Below are 18977 nucleotides of genomic sequence, written 5' to 3'. Positions count from 1 at the left end.
CACGGCACATATATATCCGACTCGGGCCGATGCCAGCACCGCCTCGACTGGCTTCCGTGCCGGTGGCACATAAAATACACCAATCTGACCGTGGCCGTTGCCAGCCCCGCCTGGCACCTGTGCAGGTGGCACGTAAAAAGCACCACTACACTCACGGAGTGGTTGGCGTTAGGAAGGGCATCCAGCTGTAGAAACATTGCCAGATTAGACTGGAGCCTGGTGCAGCCTTCTGGCTTCCCAGAACCCCGGTCGAACCGTCCAACCCATGCTAGCATGGAGAACGGACGTTAAACGACGATGATGATGATGATGATATATATATATATATATAGGGTGCAGGAGTGACTGTGTGGTAAGTAGCTTGCTTATGAACCACATGGATCTGGGTTCAGACACCTTGGGCAAGTGTCTTCTACTATAACCTTGGGGCGACCAAAGCCTTGTGAGTGGATTTGGTAGACGGAAACTGAAAGAAGCCTGTCGTATATATGTATATATATATGTGTGTGTGTGCATTAGAGTGTTTGTGCTTGTCCCCCCAACATTGCTTAACAACTGATGGTGGTGTGTTTACATCGCCGTAACTTAGCGGTTCGGCAAAAGAGACTGATAGAATATGTACTAGGCTTACAAAGAATAAGTCCTGGGGTTGATTTGCTCGACTAAAGGCAGTGCTCCAGCATGGCCACAGTCAAATGTGTATGTGTGCAATAGGCATCACCAGTGGTACACTTCCACATTTGAGAAAAATTTTTTTTCTGTATCTTTGACATGGAATCAATGATATTTGAATAACAGGAGTGCTACTAAATATGAATTCTTTAGCATTCAGGTTATTCTATCAAATGTAACACTGGCGCGTGGCTCAGTGGTTAGAGCCTCGAGCTTACGATCATGAGGTTGTGAGCTCGAATCCCGGTCCGGGCTGCGTGTTGTATTCTTGAGCAAGACACTTTATTTCACGTTGCTCCAGTTCACTCAGCTGTAGAAATGAGTTGCGACATCACTGGTGCCAAGCTGTATCAGCCCTTGCCTTTCCCTTGGACAATATCGGTGACTTGGAGAGGGGAGGCTGGTATGCATGGGCGACTGTTGGTCTTCCATAAAACAACCTTGCCCAGACTTGTGCCTCAGAGGGTAACTCTCTAGGTGCAAACCCATGGTCAGTGTCTGACCGAAGGAAGTCACCATATACCAACACTTATTATCCACATTATTTTGAATTTATCCTGATTATCTTGTAGCTTTGAGATTTTGATTATGTGACTGTATATTTTTTAGGCTAGGTGAGAGAGGCTGAATCTGGCCAGTTTGAACATAAAACACGTAGATTATTTTGGCTGGATATGGCCAGTTTTAACACTGAAGGGTTAATGTTTAATTATGAAATATTGTAAAAATGTGAAAAATTACATTTCCTTGCAATTAAATAGTATGTTAACATGTTAAACTGTTAACATGTTAACATATTAACCCTTTCGTTACCAACCTGGCCGAAACCGGCTCTAGCTCTGAGTACAAATGTCTTGTTTTCAAAAGTTTTGAATTAAAATCTTCCACCAAACCATAGTCACAATTTACGTTCCTAACAATTTACGTTCCTAGCTTAATGATAACTCTTTGCTCTCTCTCTTTTATTTGTTTCAGTCATTTGACTGCGGCCATGCTGGAGCACCGTCTTTAGTCGAGCAAATCGACCCTGGGACTTATTCTTTGTAAGCCCAGTACTTATTCTATCGGTCTCTTTTGCCGGACCGCTAAGTGACAGGGACGTAAACACACCAGCATCGGTTGTCAAGCAATGCTAGGGGACAAACACAGACACACAAACACACACACACATATATATACATATATACGACAGGCTTCTTTCAGTTTCCGTCTACCAAATCCACTCACAAGGTATTGGTCGGCCCGGGGCTATAGCAGAAGACACTTGCCCAAGATGCCACGCACTGGAACTGAACCCGGAACCATGTGGTTGGTAAACAAGCTACTTACCACACAGCCACTCTAACATGTTAACATATTAACCCATTCATTACCAACCCGGCTGAAACCGGCACTAGCTCTGAGTACAAATGTCTTGTTTTCATAAGTTTTGAATTAAAATCTTCCACCAAACCTTAGTCACAATTTATGTTCCTATCACTAGCTTAATGATAACTATGTTATTTTACTAAATTCTTTGTTATATTTAAAGTAATTGAAAGAAACACAGAGCATCTCAAAATAAATACAGTAACGAAAGGGTTAAACATGTTAACACATAAAACTGGCACTACAGAATCATAATTTCACACTAGTAAATCTCTGGCAAATTGCAACTTTGTAGCTCTGTTATCTCTCTGCTTGTTTCTTTCCTAATCGTTATTCTTATCTTTTCATCTGAATCTCCTCTACTCCTTCTCAGTTCGTGACTGACAGCAGTTTAAGATATTATTACAGCCTCAACTTTGTTTGTTCCCGAATTATAATGACTTTTGTTTTGTCTCTTATTGAACAAGGTTGTAAAATAAACAAAAATTGAATTCAGTAACTTCAAATGGAATTTGAAACTACTTTCTTTGTCAAACTGTATTTGGATTTGAATTTAAATTTAAAAAAATGAAACGTAATTTGGCGTAGGAGTGGCTGTGTGGTAAGTAGCTTGCTTACCAACCACATGGTTCCGGGTTCAGTCCCACTGCATGGCACCTTGGGCAAGTGTCTTCTACTATAGCCTCGAGCTGACCAAAGCCTTGTGAGTGGATTTGGTAGACGGAAACTGAAAGAAGCCTGTCGTCATGCTGGATCATTAGCCCCTACACGCAATTTTTTTCTCTCCTTGTTTCTTTTCTGTCGAAGAGCGTAGGCTCGAAACGTAAAAGACTTGTTTTATTTCTATTCCTGAGCACCATACTAATACATTGTTTGTTTGTACTCCACCTGCCTTCGCCTTTTGTTTATTTTCGTAAACCTTCCCGTTATATACATATATACGTGTGTGTGTATGTGTGTTTGAGTGTCTGTGTTTGTCCCCCCAACATTGCTTGACAACTGATGCTGGTGTGTTTACGTCCCCGTAACTTAGCAGTTTGGCAAAAGAGACTGATAGAATAAGTACTAGGCTTACAACAAATAAGTCCTGGGGTCGATTTGGTCGACTAAAGGCGGTGCTCCAGCATGGCCACAGTCAAATGACTGAAACAAGTAAAAGAGAGTAAAAAGAGAAAAATACAAAAAGACACTGAAGATAATGTCAAAGACATCTTTTGGTTCCTAACAAGTCTTGTGTGCAAAATAATCTTAGGACCAATCATGTTTTTTTATTTATTTATTAGTTCTTATTGGTTATCAAAAGTAATTTTTTTATTTTAATTTTTTTTTTTTTACGATACAGCTGGTTGTAATTTTTATATTTCTCTTTTCTCATTCATGCTGCAAAATATAGAGAAGATGGAGGTACTCTCTCATTTCAGAAGATACTTTCAGTGTGTAATGAGAGACATTTCATATCTGAAAAGTGGAAATTAAGTCAGAAAAAACATGTGGCTGAAAATAGTGGGAAATATTTTTCAAATAGAATGAAAGAATTTAGTTTATTTAAGCTGCCACAGAAAAACAAGAACATTAAATAAAAAGGTAAAATGAAACATGAGATTTTCCCCTCATGTTTTTTTCTTTTTTTTTTCCTTCTTTTCTTTATCTTTTAAATTGTGAGAGAAGTGAACAACTTAGTGACAGATGCTATTTGGTTAATAACACCACAATTCTTTAAGTTAAAATGAGATAAATTCTTTGAAACAGTCCCTAAAGATTTCAATGTGACTTTCTTGTCAAAGCTCAACTGTGTTTGACAACCACAATATATATTTGTATATATATATTTTTTTCCAACCTCTTGACATTTTATTTTCATTCCTTCAACATTTTATAATTTTAATTTTTTCCAACTAATAATAGGAACATTATATTCCTTAAACATCCATATAACCAAAACTCTGATCCTTCAAATATAAATAATCTCTTTTATTTTTTATTTTAAAAATTTTCATGCACTTTTAGTTTGTCTTTTATTTCAAATACTTCTACATCTATTTTCTCAAACAACTGTCACTATGGGAGGAACGCTTTCTAGAAGGAGTGGAGAGAAAGGATTTGGATATTTACATGGTGTTTTTTTACGGTTAGATGCCTTGCAAACTACTTAACCACTCAGAAGTGAAATAGTCTTTGAAATTATATATGTTGTTCATTAGACAATTATATATCTTACCCAAAACATTTCAAAACAATTGTTCAAATGTTTCAATTCTTGAATTCTTATCCTTGTACCATAAAGTTTGATAGTTCAACCCTTTTGATGCCTATCTGCCTGAAACCATGCTCGATTCTATGATAAAAAGAAACTTTCTGCTTTAAACCTTTAGTATTTAAACCAGCCATATCCAGCCAAAATATTCCTGTTTTATGTTCAAACTGGCCGGATTTGGTTTCTCACACCTACCCTACAATGCCATTCTAAAAAATTAATTGTTGCCTCATCAAAATCTCATAGCTATAAGATAATGCATGATTAATTCAGAACAATGTGAATAAATAAGCATTACATTTGATAGAATAATGTGAATGCTAAATGTTAGTTTATATTCCAAATACTAATTTCATAATTCTTTTTAACCTTTTTGATACCAACCTGCCCAAGACTGCTCTTGCTTCTATGTTACAGACTTCTCGTTTTAAGGTGATCTAAATGAAAATTTCTCATTAAAGTTCCATGTTAATTTATGTCCTAATTACCAACTTAGTAATGACCAAGATATTTTAGTAAATTCTTTATTATTTTCAAAATTAATTGAAATAAAAAGGGTGTATCTCAACAAAAGTTTGGTAACAGAAGGGTTAATTTTGGCACAAGGCTAACGATTTTCTGTAGAGGCAGCAAGTCAATTGCAGTAACCCTAGTACTTAATCAGTGTTTTAGTTTACCGACCCTGAAAGGATGAAAGGCAAAGTTAACTTTGGTGGAATTTGAATTCAAAATGTAAAGCTGGGAGAAATGCCATTAACCCTTTAGCATTTAAACCGGCCATATCCAGCCAAAAGTATTCTGCCTATTTTATGTTCAAACTGGCCAGATCTGGTCTCTCACACCAACCCTACAATATGGTTTTAAAAATTAACAGCTACCTCATCAAAATCTCATAGCTACAAGATAATGCGTGATTAGTTCAAAACAAGGTGGATAAAAGAGCATTAATTTTGGCAGAATAATGCGAACACTAAAGGGTTAAGCCATTTGTCTGGTTTGCTAACAATTCTGCCAGCTTATCCCCTTAATAATGGTTTCAAATTTTGGCACAAGGTCAGAAATTTTAGGGGAGGAGTAAGTCAATTACTTTGCAGAAGAAGTAAAATAAAACTAAAATATGTCTGAAGTTGTATCACTTACTTGTTAGGTTGATTAAAATAATTTTAAACATTAATCTTATGTTGTTTTCTCCCCCCACCTTAATTATTTTTAATTAAATGTTTGATGCTCAGTACATTAATTAACTTTATTATGATGTTTCTAAAAAATACTGTTTGATAATAGTAGCAAGATCATCAACATGAAGGTGGCGAGCTGGCAGAAACGTTAGCACACCGGTATTTTGTCTGCCACTACGTTCTTAGTTCAAATTCCGCCAAGGTCAACTTAACCTTTCATCCATTCGGGGTCGATTAAATAAGTACCAGTTACGAACTGGGGTCGATATAATCAACTTAATCCGTTTGTCTGTCCTTGTTTGTCCCCTCTGTGTGTAGCCCCTTGTGGGCAGTAAAGAAATAAGATCATCAACACTAAGCTACAACATTCACAATACCACCACCACCACCACCATCATTGTCATCGTCATCACCATAAACACCAAGCCAATAAGAGAACCTCTACATGATTGTTCAGCATGCAAGAAATAGCAGCTAAATCTCCCTCTACTAACCTCTTACTGTCTTAAACAGAGCAGGACAAATTAGATAATGCTATATTATCTCAGATATACAGTGTCTGAAATAAAAGACAAGATGGTCACATCTGGTAAACCTTTGATCAAAGGTCCACCCAATAAAAGCTGATGTGGAGCTAAACAATGACACCAACTAGCAACACCCCAACCAGACATTTCCTTTGTAGTTGCCCAACCTACTAGAAGTGGAGGCACAATGGCCCAGTGGTTAGGAGAGCGGACTCGCAGTCAGAGGATCGTGGTTTCGATTCCTAGACCGGGCATTGTGTGTGTTTATTGAGTGAAAACACATAAAAAGCTCCACGAGGCTCCGGCAGGGGGTGGTGGCGACCCTTGCTGTACTCTTTCACCACAACTTTCTCTCACTCTCTCTTCCTGTTTCTTGAGTAACACTGCGATGGACTGGCATCCCGTCCAGCTGGGGGGAACACATACACCATAGAAACCGGGAAACTGGGCCCATGAGCCTGGCTAGGCTTGAAAAAGGCGATGTTTATCATTTAACCTACTAGAAACAGCAGTCACATCTTCCTCAAGTCAAACTGCTGCTGTCTTAGAATATAAAAAGGAAGGATAAAATAAATAATGTAGTCCTAGTTACTACTAAATAGATGGAGTGCTCATGGTTGGAATGTTCTTGATCATAATAATAATAATAATAATAATAATAATTGTGTACAGTGCTCAGGTGCACTACAACTCATCTAAAGTGTATATATAATCAGGTGTAGTTTCGGCGGATTTCGGAAAGCATGAGGGCCTTAAAGGATGCAGTGTCATGGCAGTCAACAACTGACGCAGGCAGTTTATTCCATGCTTCAGCAACTCTGAGCGTGAAAAAATGTTTCCGAAAGTCATGGGAGCTGTGTTGTTTTCTGACTTTGTAGGCATGTTCACGTGTGTTAGACACATGGAGATCAAAAAGGTGTTCAGTGTTGTTGTTGGTGAGGTGGTTGATAACCTTGTGGGTGTTTACCAAGTCCGTCGCCAGACGCCGGAGCTTCAGTGAATCCATGCCCAGGGAAACAAGGCACTCAGAATATGGTAGGTGTCTGATGGAGGGTATGCGTTTGGTTGCACGTCTCTGGACAGATTCCAGGAGGTCAATGTTCTGAGCAAGATAGGGATTCCAAACTGATGATGCGAATTCCAAGTGTGGTCGTACCATAGCTGTATACAGTTTTAAATAGATGGCTGGAGAGCGGCTAACAAAAGTCTTGCTGAGTGATGCCAAGACACCCTCGGCCCTCCTGACAATTTTAGAGATATGCTTTGTCCAACGCAAATCACTGCTGACAGTGATGCCTAGGTCACGCTCGCAAGAGGATTTCTTGATATCAGTGTTGTGGAGGGGGTATGTGGACGCAGGGTTTTTTCTCCCAAAATGCATGGTGGTACACTTGTCCACAGCCAGTTTCAGTTGCCAGTCTGTGATCCATTGCTGCATTGTGTCTAGGTCTGATTGCAGGAAAGAGTTGTAGACATCAGGATCAGTCCTCTTGATTTCAAGGCCTACTCATTCAGATTCAGGGCTGACCTGCGGTTAAACAACATCATCAGAAAAACCACTTACATCATTAACTGTATGTCAAATACCTTCGCCACTCCTGTTCCACCATCATGACCACAACGACCACCAACACCACCACCACCAATAAGAACAACATCATCATTGCAACTGCCACCAACCACAACATCTTCACCAACAGCAGCCAACTGTGTTATCTTGAAATGAAACTAATATTATTTATGTTATCGTATGTGAATGCATGTGTGTATATATACATCCTCGTACATGTGAATTTTGTGTATCCATGGACATATATATAAGTATGTGTATGCATGTGTAAGTGTGTAAGTGTAAGGGGTAGGTGTGATATCTCATAACAATTAGCAGTGAAGATAACCTAAATTTGAAACCCGATCTCTGAATCATCGCCTACAACTACTACTGTATGAAAAAAATGTAAACTGTACCGAGGTCATGCTAGAACTGGGTGGTAAGTGGTATGTGCATGCCATGCTAGTCAATGGATGGGGAAGTGTACTTGGGGAAGTTAACCATGAGTTTTTTTTTTTTGTTTCTTTTATCTTTTGCTTGTTTTAATCATTGGACTGCAGCCATGCTGGAGCACCACCTTGAAGAGTTTAGTCAAGAAAATCAAACCCATTACTTGTTTTCTTGAAGTCTGGTACTTATTCTACATCAGCTGTCGAGCAGTGGTTGATGCAAACCACAACACAAAGATACACATACATCCATACACACACACACACACGCACAAACATGCATATATGTATATATATATATATATAATATATAGTAGAAATATGTTATAAAAAGAAAACATAAAATACACGTGGAATTGTAAGGGTAAAATATGAAAAATCAACGAAAATGCACATTGCAAATAAAAAAAGGCTATTTATGACAGGTAACAACAAATATATACATTTAGATTGACTGAGGTAGTAATATGAGTCATAAAAGTCATTATTATGAGATGATTATAAGATGATAATAAAGAGAGAGAACAAAACGGACCATGGTTACGCAAAGCTATTCATCGTTTATATATATATATATATATAATATATATATGCTGCCACTTATGATGAAATTTTTTCTGAAAAAAATTTTATCCTACATTAGTTGTAGTATATATGTATATATTATATATATAATATATATATATATATATATGCATATATATATATGCGTGTTTGTGTGTGTGTGTATGTGTGTGTGTGCATGTATGGATGTATGTGTATCTTTGTGCTTTGTTTCACATCAACCACTGCTGTAGAATTAAGTACCAGACTTCAAGAAAACAAGTAATGGGTTTGATTTTTTTGACTATACTCTTCAAGGTGGTGCTCCAAAATGGCTGCAGTCCAATGATTGAAACAAGCCCATGTTTCACTGCTGTGTAGCATGGCTGTTTGCACATATGCATTATACAGTCTACCTTTCACTCTGAATAAGAAACCCCTTAATACCAGCAGAGGATAGGAGCTCTCTGAACCTTGCCCATGCTATTCTTATTCCAGCAGCTATGCTCTCAGAGCATCCACCCCCGCTGTCAACTACTGTATATATATGTAGTATATAAGTCATCTAAAAATCCATAAGTTAGGAAAAATGCACTCGTATACCTGTCAGAAGAGTGGGTATATTAATCGAAGTGTACCATATTATATTTCCATTACAGCTGATCTTACTAATCAATTTCACACCAGGGATTCAGTGAAATGTTAGTTAATAATCCAATTATGTAACCCAGCATCCTTCAGAGATAACTGCCATCTCTGAAGAGAGCAGGGTTGCATAATCGGACTGTTACCTAACTACCCACTGAACCCCTAGAGCAAAACTGATTGGTAAGATCAGTCCTGATGGATATATATAATATCGGGGACACACATATATGTATATATACATACATATATATTTATATATATATATATATGATGGATTTCTTTCAGTTTCTACCTACCAGATCCACCCAGAAGGCTTTGTTCAGCCCCAGACTATAGTAGATGACAGTGGAGGCGCAATGGCCCAGTGGTTAGGGCAGCGGACTGGCAGTCATAGGATCACGGTTTCGATTCCCAGACCGGGCGTTGTGAGTGTTTATTGAGTGAAAACACCTAAAGCCACGAGGTTCCGGCAGGGGATGGTGGTGATCCCTGCTGTACTCTTTCACCACAACTTTCTCTCACTCTTACTTCCTGTTTCTGTTGTACCTGTATTTCAAAGGGCCGGCCTTGTCACTCTCTGTGCCACGCTGAATATCCCCGAGAACTACGTTAAGGGTACACGTGTCTGTGGAGTGCTCAGCCACTTACACATTAATTTCACGAGCAGGCTGTTCCGTTGATTCGGATCAACCGGAACCCTCGTTGTCGTAACCGACGGAGTGCTTCCATAGTAGAAGACACTTACTCAAGGTCCCGTGCAGCAGGACTGAATTTAAGACTACATGATTAAGAACCAAGAGTCTTAATCACACATCCAGTTTCACCTGTGCAGAAATGTATCTGGGTCATTTTATCTTTTAGTCAGGAGGTAAAAGCAGGACTCATGGCTTTTTCCAATACCTTTGGCATTGGCAAGAGAGAGGGAGGGAGGGAGGAAGTTATCCTTGAACCAGAGATATCATATGAATGCTTGTAATAGAGTGAGCCCCACTAAAGGCACCCAAGGTACTAGGTGATGGTGTTAAAGTGGCAATGGATTAAATCTACCACCCAAGTGGGCCATGATAAGATCTGAACTCAGAATGCAAAGAACTGGAGCAAATATCAGAAGGCTCCCATTCTGACATCTTTACTGTGCTACCAATCAATACCCTGGATTATTTTGCTATTATTGGCCCCAAAGGTAGAATCATTAGCCAGTAGAATCATTAGCATGCTGGTTGAAATTCTTAGAGGCATTTCATCCGTCCTTACATTCTGAGCTCAAATTCTGTTGAGGCTGACTTTGCCTTTCATCCTTTCAGGTCGATAAAATAAGCAGCAATTGAGACCTGGGATCTACTCTTTACTCTTTTACTTGTTTCAGTCATTTGACTGCGGCCATACTGAAGCACCGCCTTTAGTCGAGCAAATCGACCCCGGAACTTATTCGTTGTAAGCTCAGTACTTATTCTATTGGTCTCTTTTGCCGAACTACTAAGTAATGGGGACATAAACACCAGCATCGGTTGTCAAGCAATGCTAGGGAGCAAACACACTCACACAAACACACACACGCATATATATATATACATATATACGACGGGCTTCTTTCAGTTTCCATCTACCAAATCCACTCACAAGGCTTTGGTCGGCCCGAGGCTATAGTAGAAGACACTTGCCCAAAGTGCCACGCAGTGGGACTGAACCCGGAACCATGTGGTTGGTAAACAAGCTACGTACCATATAGCCACTCCTGCGCCATGACTTAACTACTCCTGAGGATGAGCATATAAACTGCGTCCCTCTGCCAAGCCATGTCGAGCCAGTGTGACAGAGTAGGTTCATCAAACCAGTATGATCTCAAGCTCAAATTCATGGCTTACACATCAAACCATGGTTGGTAGAGAGAACATGCTGAGGCCCTTGTACTGCAGTGGCTGAACATGGACAATCCAATCCAATCGGCCTCAAAATAGATGAAAGGCAAAGTTGACCAAGGGATGATTTTAACTCAGACCACACAGAGCTGGAACAGACACCACAAGGTATTCAATCCAAAGTGCTCACAATTTTGCCAATTAATTATGGAATGCTGGGTCAACCAAGGTCATGTTTTCAATAGGAATGTAAATCTATTTAGTCCTATCCAGCCTGGGTAGGTAGCTATGGAACAGGGTGTACTTGTGTATGGATCATATTAGCTATGGTGTAGGATATACCCGGATCATGCCAGCAAGAGAATTATATGATTTGGGGAGTGTGTCTGGATCATAAGTGTTGGGGATATGCGTAGGTCATAAGATTTGGGGAATCTTTGCAGGTGACACACATACACACGTGTGTGTGTGTGTGTGTGTGTGTGTGTGTGTGTGTGTGTGTGTATTTGTTGACTCTGCCACTACTTGGCAAACGATGCTGGTTTGTTTACGTCCCTATCGCTTAAAACTAAGTAATGGGTCAATTTGTTCGACTAAACCCTTATAAGAATGGTGCCCCAGCGTGGCCGCAGCCCAACTACAGAATCAAGTAAAAGATGGAAGACAACCACCACAACAACCAATACAGACACTGCATTGCATACACCTAACAAAGCAATAATATATACAAAAAAAAAGAGCATATCCTACAATGCAAGACAATCACACACACACGCGCGCGCGCGCGCATACACACGCACGCACCCGTGCAAAATTATCACACACATACACACATACATGCATACTCACACATACACATACACACGCATGCGAAACAATCACCTACATACACCTGCACGCACGAACGCACACACACACACACATACACGCACGCATGCAAGACAATCACACATACACACGCACACACACACACACACATTATATCAGAAATAGACAACCTAAAAAACAAAGTTTACCTCATACGCACTACACTGAAGTCACCCATATCAAACAACCGAAGAAGAAAATGATAAAATAAATAAACCCTCGAGGCACAAGTCAGGGCAAGGTTGTTCATGGAAGACCAACTTTGGATTGAATACCTTGTGGTGTCTGTTCCAGCTCTGTGTGGTCTGAGTTAAAATCATCCCTTGGTCAACTTTGCCTTTCATCTATTTTGAGGCCGATTGGATTGGATTGGATTGGATTGTCCATGTTCAGCCCACTGCAGTACAAGGGCCTCAGCATGTTCTCTCTACCAACCATGGTTTGATGTGTAAGCCATGAATTTGAGCTTGAGATCATACTGGTTTGATGAACCTACTCTGTCACACTGGCTTGACATGGCTTGGCAGAGGGACACAGTTTATATGCTCATCCTCAGGAGTAGTTAAGTCATGGCGCAGGAGTGGCTGTGTGGTAAGTAGCTTGTTTACCAACCACATAGAGTTGGGTTCAGTCCCACTGCGTGGCATCTTGGGCAAGTGTCTTCTACTATAGCCCCGGGCCGACCAAAGCCTTGTGAGTGGATGTCCAAAGAAAAGGCCGAGGTTGATACAGCTTGGCACCAGTGTCGTTGCAACTTATTCCTGCAGCTGGGTGAACTGGAGCTCAAGAACACAATACACAGACTGGTCTGGGATTCGAATTCACTCCCTATTGATTGTGATCCAATGCTCTCACCACTGAACCATGAGCCTTCATATTTTGTTAATAAAATAAATAATACTTAGATCAGTGGTTTTCAACCAGGATTCCGCTAGTACGGTCCAGGGGTTCCGCAAGAAGTTACAAAACTGCTAAAATCGGCAGTAATTTTTAATTCTCCTGTGCAGATATGTGTGCATAAGACTATTAAATTATTGCACAGGGGTTCCTCGAGCCAGTGGAGTGTTTCCTTGGGGTTCCGCTCCAGCAAAATGTTTGAAAAGCAGTGACTTAGATGAACAGAAAGTGACTCATATAACCACAAAACTGATTGTAAAATACTATATAGAATAAGTAAATGTAGCGAGGCTCTTGCTGAGTTTTGAACCATTGCTCTCATGTATTCCAGCTCGGAGCCATGACTTACTCGTATCTTACTGCCATAAATACGAGCGTTCTATAGATTTAGAGTCAATATTTACGAATCATAAGGCGGCGAGCTGGCAGAATCGTTAGCACGCCGAGCGAAATGCGTAGCCGTATTTCGTCTGTCGTTACGTTGAGTTCAGATTCCACCGAGGTCGACTTTGCCTCTCATCCTTTCCGGGTCGATAAATTAAATACCAGTTACGCACTGGGGCCGACGTAATCGACTTAATCCCTTTGTCTGTCCTTGTTTGTCCCTTCTGTGTTTAGCCCCTTGTGGGTAGTAAAGAAATAGGTATTTCGTCTGTCGTTACGTTCTGAGTTCAAATTCCGCCGAGATCGACTTTGCCTCTCATCCTTTCGGGGTCGATAAATTAAGTACCAGTTACGCACTGGGGTCGATGTAATCGACTTAATCCCTTTGTCTGTCCTTGTTTGTCCCCTGTATGTTTAGCCCCTTGTGGACAATAAAGAAATAAGAATCGTAAGCACACGGGGCAAAATGCTAAACGGCATTTCGTCTGACTTTACATTCGGAGTTCAAGTGCCACCGAGGACTATTTTGCCTTTCATCCTTTCGGAGTCAATGAAATAAACGCCAGTTGAGTACTAGTGGTCGATATAATCGACTAGCTCCCTCTCCCGAAATTGCTGGCCTGGTGCCAAAATTTGAAACCAATATTCATGAATCGTATTCATAGGATAATACAAATATTACACAACATTTACATACAGGAGTGGCTGTGTGGTAAGTAGCTTGCTAACCAACCACATGGTTCAGGGTTCAGTCCCACTGCGTGGCATCTTGGGCAAGTGTCTTCTACTATAGCCCCGGGCCGACCAATGCCTTGTGAGTGGATTTGGTAGACGGAAACTGAAAGAAGCCTGTCGTATATATACATATATATGTATGTATGTATATTTGTGTGTCTGTGTTTGTTCCCCTAGCATTGCTTGACAACCGATGCTGGTGTGTTTACGTCCCCGTAACTTAGCGGTTCGGCAAAAAGAGACCGATAGAATAAGTACTGGGCTTACAAAAAGAATAAGTCCCGGGGTCGAGTTGCTCGACTAAAGGCGGTGCTCCAGCATGGCCGCAGTCAAATGACTGAAACAAGTGAAGAGTAAAGAGCAAGTAAAGAGTATTATGAAAAAGAAAACATACAACTGAAGAGATCAAATAAAAGAAAAAACAAATATGGCCCCATGTAATAATTTGATAACAATTATTTTTGTGTAACATCTTCCCTTCCTTACGTTCTGACCAAATTCATTTTTATTTCCTTAAAAAAAAGAAAGAATCAGTATTTCATTTCCCTTATATGTTGAAGTTAAAGAAAAAATTCGTTAAACAGGTGTTTCATATTATTTTGAAGACAGTGTATTTTCTTATTTTTGATTGATTTTTTATTGTTTTATTGTTTTCTAAATTTGATTTGAATAGATATGCGTAATATTTGAAATAACAATATAGTTCCTGAAGTGAGACAATTACAACTCCAAATACTTGTGCAGGTACGGAGCCAATATTCATATACACACACCTATTGATATTAAATAACGTTTCAAAGGCGGCGAGCTGGCAGAAACGTTAGCACGCCGGTCGAAATGCTTAGCAGTATTTCGTCTGCCGTTACGTTCTGAGTTCAAATTCCACTGAGGTCGACTTTGCCTTTCGTCCTTTCGGGGTCGATATATTAAGTACCAGTTACGCACTGGGGTCGATATAATCGACTTAATCCGTTTATCTGTCCTTGTTTGTCCCCTATGTGTTTAGCCCCTTGTGGGTAGTAAAGAAATAAGTATTTCATCTGTCTTCTCGTTCTGAGTTCAAATTCCACCGCGGTCATCTTTGTTTTTCATACTTTCAAACACACAAACACACACACATACATATATATATACATATATACGACAGGCTTCTTTCAGTTTCCGTCTACCAAATCCACTCTCAAGGCATTGGTCGACCCGGGGCTATAGCAGAAGACACTTGCCCAAGATGCCACGCAGTGGGACTGAACCCGGAACCATGTGGTTGGTTAGCAAGCTACTTACCACACAGCCACTCCTGCGCCTGTTTATGTTCATCGTCATATGTCTAATGTTCATGTTTTTCAAGTAGAAAATCCAACTGATAAATACGGGAAGCAGGGGCCAATACAGTTGTGTTCTGACATAGTGGGTGCTGTAAGGTACGGTTGTTGTCAAATTTCATGTTGGTTATGTAAACGGATTTAGACTTATGGCCTTCTCCGTCGCGTAACAAATGAAGTACTCAAAGCTCTCCAACGGGATCAGCGATGGGAAAGAAGGTTCGCAGAATATGGGAGTGTTCCTCTACTTTTCAACTCAAGGTGGAAGGGGTTAAAGCGTCTAACCTCAACGTCTTTCATATCCTCTGCCTCACAAACCCTAGGGTACACCGAGTTCCTAAAACCTGTCTCCACCACTGAAGCAATCATCTACATCACTTTATTTCAACGATTGTTCATCGCCTGAAGTCTCTTGACGATCTTTTGGCACCTTTAAGTAACCTCTTTTGGCGAGAACACGCCTGGAGATAGCAGTGGCGTGAAACTCGAGTCCAGGGATAAATTACCTGTTTCAATTTCAATAAAAAATCACATCCTCTACATTAGGTATTGAGCACTTCTCCCTCTTTCATCTGTCATAAACCAACGTACACACACACACACACACCACACACACACACACACAAACACACACACACGCACGCACACACACACACACACACAACACACACACACACACACCACACACACACACACACTTATAAAAGAAGTTAGTCAATAGTTTGCAATTTTATCATATATTTCGATATTTCGGGGTTCAGACCCCACTCTTCAGGAAAAGCTAATAGGAGACGGTATTGCAAGTTATTTTTCTGCTGCATGTGTGTGTGTGTGTGTGTGTATAAAGGGTTGAGATTTTGCATGCTTAGAATAGCATTGGAATATAATAGCTAATCAGCTGTGTACAGCTCAATTCTGCAGTTAATACGAAGTTTGGTCTTATTAATGGTAATGGCTTCTTTTATTCTCAGGTTCCCCATGTTTCGTTCCGCAGCGTCAATGAAAACCTGGATGACTCGGGATGTCCTCCTTCTTGTGCCAGATGTAATAGCATGCTTTCTCGGTGTCTTCCGACAATTTTCTGTCAACACTTTTCCTTTCCTTCGCACCTAGTTCAACATTCTTGAGAATCTAGTATCCCTGGTTCTAACAACTTTTCATCCTATATCTACAAGAAAGCATATTGCCTCTCATAAGGTTGGGTTATTGGTAGTAAAAAATAGAAAGTGTTATTTACCGTCGAGGTCAACAGAGATCTCCCAAATCTCCTCCCATTTTGGATAATTCTTTTTCCTTAAAGTGGATGGTTTACAGCATTCTCCTTCCCAGGGAAACTTTATCTTCCCATGTTCTACTACTTGTGGTCTTTTGCCTTTCTCAATTCGCTTTACTCTCTCCATCGCAGCATCAAGTACTTAGTTAAGGCCGCCATGTGTATGTATCTACGCTCCAGATACAAATGGTTGGCTTTCAGGTTTCACGATGTTGTTATTGTTTAACCCGAGGTAAACCTGGATTGAGCCAGCTTATGAACAAAGGCGTAACAGCTGAGACCATCTGTCGTTTTCTTTTTTGTATATTTACGTCTACACTGTCCGACGTGCCATTCTTTTTTAGGGTGGTAAGGTGAGATTTGATGTAGATTTGGCTGCTATTTCTAGTTGGCCAAGTGACTTGCCCAGAGTCTTAATCAAAGATGAAGAATACATTGGAATTGTAGAAACATTTCAGTGCTATCATTCTGATGTAATATCTGTCAGTTATGATATTTTAAATGACCTTTTATATATTTCCATTGTTTTTATTCTGTAGAATGACATGGAACATTCGAAAATTTAACTGAATTTCTAGAATGCTCATTTATAAGAGTATTGAAAAAATCCCAAATAAAATATAAATATTATTTGTAATTATTTTGACTGTGGTGTTTGCTGTTTACCCCCCGGTAAGGCATAATCAAACACACCTCTAACGAAAGATCTTCTGTATGTGACCATCCAATCTTATTTTCTTATAGCTGCAAAGCATAGCGGTGTTTTTAAGAAGCTTGCTTCTCAATCATGTGGTCTTGGATCCAGTGCCACTGGACAGCATCTTGGGTGTATATATGTATGTATGTATGCATCTATGTATGTATGTATGTATGTATGTATGTATGTATGTATGTATGTATGTATGTATGTATGTATGCATGTATGTATGCATGCATGCATGTAAGTAGTATGTATGTATGTATGTATGTATGTATGTATGTATGTATGTATGTATGTATGCGTGTATGTATGTATGCATGTATGCATGTATTTTTACATATTTATATATGTATGTATACGTATATGCGTGTATCTGTTTGTGACGGTTATAAATGAGCATCATTGTCCTACAAGCGAGGTTGTTCGTTCCCATTCTTCCATGAAAACATGTCTAGCTATATGAAAGTATGATCTTGCTTGGGAACAGGTGAGGGGTGGTGACACAGGAAGGGCATTCGGTCGTAGAAAATTTGTTCCAACAAATTTTGCCTGACCATCGCAGCATGGGAAAATGGACATTAAATGATGATGATGATGATAATGATTCTATTACTAAATGATTCATTGTACCCTAATAATCTTTTGCTTTGGAACCAAAATAGCGATGGACGAGGGAAAATTACGGGATTAGGTTACAAAAGGCGTTGAGGATTTACGCAGAAACCAGACAGGTGGAAGACAGAAAAGAATGGTATACATAAATATGAGATAGAAACTCCAGAGAGGAGGAACGCTACCTGGGGCCAAACGAGAAACTTTCTCGTTTCAAGGATAACCCTGACTGCCTAAGGTAATCCACTCCTCAACCAAATGTCATTTCCATGTCTACAGGCAAAAAATACTCAGTGCAAACCCATTCACTTGAGCCATGGTTATCACTCATCCATATTTCAACAAATTTGTAGACAATATCTCTTTCGCCCTCCTCTCTCTCCCTTTCTCTCTCTCTCTCCCATTAGTGTAGCTAGTGTGTGTGTGGGGGGGGGGTGCATGAGAGCGATCTGTTCTGGAAGTCGCTTTTGTAGTAGCACTAATTTTGGGTTTGCTGCATAAGCATGTATAAGGTGTGAAGGTAGGGAGCGGAAAACTCAAGGGCTGCTCCGGGCAGCACACACTCGATGAGGTCATGACTTCAGCAGCAATAACTGACCTCACGTGCATAACAAAGGAAGACTGCCAATCCCTCTCTACCAAAAGAAAGCTGCGAGATGGGTAACTTCATGGTCGAAACGTCCAGTAGCTACATCTGTCCAACACACAACAGCTATTCGACAAAATATCCACAAGTCAGCAATGCTCTTACTCTGAAAGAATGTGTAACGGTTATTGTTAAGGTGTTGGTTGCCAGAATGCAAGATGGAAGAAGAACAGTGATTGAAGTTGTAAAGAAATGTTTATTTACTGTTACTTTGTATATATCCAAAACCACGACGAGTTGGTATGTATAATCAGTAAATGGAAAAGCATGCGAGGAAAAAAAGAGTTAATTTCGGCTTGTATATGTGTACACGATCTCATTGTAGTATATAGAGAAAGATATGGTGTGTGGATGCACTCCGTCGGTTACGACGACGAGGGTTCCGGTTGATCCGAATCAACGGAACAGCCTGCTCGTGAAATTAACGTGTAAGTGGCTGAGCACTCCACAGACACGTGCACCCTTAACGTAGTTCTCGGGGATATTCAGCG

The 18977-nt window shown here is 40.1% G+C and overlaps 1 long non-coding RNA gene across 1 annotated transcript; it reads left to right on the top strand.

Moving 5' to 3' along the window:
* Positions 1 to 2972: 2972 nt before the first annotated feature.
* LOC118763202 lies at positions 2973 to 18793 on the top strand. The gene is made up of 3 exons (XR_004998952.1): positions 2973 to 2984; positions 10832 to 10837; positions 18600 to 18793. It is a non-coding gene; the product is annotated as an uncharacterized LOC118763202 (long non-coding RNA).
* The last annotated feature ends 184 nt before the right edge of the window (positions 18794 to 18977 follow it).

The sequence above is a fragment of the Octopus sinensis genome, linkage group LG4 (assembly GCF_006345805.1).
Source record: "Octopus sinensis linkage group LG4, ASM634580v1, whole genome shotgun sequence".
Lineage (NCBI taxonomy): Eukaryota > Metazoa > Mollusca > Cephalopoda > Octopoda > Octopodidae > Octopus > Octopus sinensis.
This window is presented reverse-complemented; position numbering and strand designations above follow the sequence as displayed.